The sequence below is a fragment of the Hyposmocoma kahamanoa genome, unplaced genomic scaffold (genome assembly GCF_003589595.1).
Source record: "Hyposmocoma kahamanoa isolate Upper Pololo Valley unplaced genomic scaffold, ASM358959v1 100021, whole genome shotgun sequence".
Taxonomy (NCBI): domain Eukaryota; kingdom Metazoa; phylum Arthropoda; class Insecta; order Lepidoptera; family Cosmopterigidae; genus Hyposmocoma; species Hyposmocoma kahamanoa.
In genome coordinates, this window is record NW_020653200.1 from 10,584,383 (window position 1) to 10,584,890 (window position 508).

General features: G+C 43.3%; 1 protein-coding gene across 1 annotated transcript in view; it reads right to left on the reverse strand.

Annotated features, from left to right (window-relative positions):
• Positions 1–508, reverse strand: part of LOC113225604 (basement membrane-specific heparan sulfate proteoglycan core protein-like) — a 47,706-nt gene that overhangs the window by 29,045 nt on the left and 18,153 nt on the right. The window lies entirely within an intron of this gene.

Consider the following 508-nt stretch of genomic DNA (forward strand, 5'->3'; position numbering starts at 1 on the left):
GTATCAGGTCGGGACTGTACGCAGGATGGCTCATAAGATCAACGTTGTTGACCTTCAAAAATTCATTTGTCTGTTTGGCCGTCTGAGAACTGGCATTATCGTGGCGCAAGATGATACGGCGTTTACGGTTATTTTTACGGAGTTTGTCAATAACATCCGGCAAAAAAATGTCATGTACCAATCACTATATATGGTACAACATATCTCCAAAGCAACATTAGCCACGTATCCAATTTCATTAAAAAAAGAAGCAATCATCCGCTTAGAGGCACTTTGCACGCGCGCAACTTTGGTTGGTTTCGGCTCATCTTGAAGGACCCATACGCTCGATTGCTGCTGTGTTTTGGGATCGTAACTATAAATCCATGTTTCGTCACCTGTTACTATGTCTCACATCAAATTTGACGCCCCTTCGTTGAATCTGGTAAGCATGGCATTGCAAGTGACGCGATCCGTTTTTTAAGCCTCAGTCAAATTGTGTGGAATCCACCGAGAGCACAGCTTTTTC